The 858-nt window shown below is 35.2% G+C and overlaps 1 long non-coding RNA gene across 1 annotated transcript in view; it reads right to left on the bottom strand.

Annotated features, from left to right (window-relative positions):
• Nucleotides 1–271, bottom strand: part of LOC131891584 (uncharacterized) — a 2099-nt gene extending 1828 nt beyond the window's left edge. Inside the window, exon 1 of the long non-coding RNA XR_009374430.1 lies at nucleotides 164–271. This is a non-coding gene — a long non-coding RNA (uncharacterized LOC131891584). The remainder of the gene's footprint in view (nucleotides 1–163) is intronic.
• Between the last annotated feature and the right edge of the window lie 587 nt (nucleotides 272–858).

Here is an 858-nt window from a genome sequence, read left to right as displayed (position 1 = left end):
CAACACATCTCAAATGTTTCCAAAACGCAAGAAATTGCGTAAGTTTCCGTGCTTTGAGCAATATGGAAAAATCTTCTATAATAAAATTTCTGCCAATCACAAAGGAATCAAAGGTGGTTTGAGTCAATGACATTCTAAAATACAAATATGAGATTCTTGTTACCTTTTAGCTGGATATTGCTGAACTGATTTGATGATCCACTTCCCTGTGATAAACGCATACTTTCGGATGAGGATCTTGATAAGGTAAGCAATAAAAAGAACTCATTTGTTTGATTGTTTGATAAGAAAGGCGCTGAAGCATTTTCTTGAACGCGACATGGGAGTAAAATTCCATTGATCTGTTCACGCATATCACGAATATTTCACAACGACGTGGGTTTAAAATCTAGCCGTAGTTTCATTTTCCCACCTAAAGCTTCCCTTCTGACGGCCTTTACTCACTCAGAGGTCTTTTCTCATTGACTATTCTGTACTATTGACCTACAAAATACCAAGCAAGGATACTTGTTATAGATAAAATGAAATCCTGTCATACATCGAGCAGATTCCGAAGTTATGACTAGAGCTATTAAAAGCAATCAATTCAAGGAAAAATGCATTTCTTCGCAATATTTTATATTATATCATAAAAGGTTAATATTTTGATTTTTTATATTGTGATTCGTGTGATATCACACTTTGGCAGCCCCGAGGTGCACTCCTATGTAGGGTTGTCATGGCAGCTAAAATAAAAAAAAATGAATGCTTTTGAACCTCAATGGTCACAAAAGAAAATGATCATCACCAACCCACAAGTTATGGTTGCTTTTGTTATTCAATAGCCACAAGAGATTCACTTTTATTACCTAAAAGTCC

The sequence above is a fragment of the Tigriopus californicus genome, chromosome 12 (assembly GCF_007210705.1).
Source record: "Tigriopus californicus strain San Diego chromosome 12, Tcal_SD_v2.1, whole genome shotgun sequence".
NCBI lineage: Eukaryota > Metazoa > Arthropoda > Copepoda > Harpacticoida > Harpacticidae > Tigriopus > Tigriopus californicus.
This window is presented reverse-complemented; position numbering and strand designations above follow the sequence as displayed.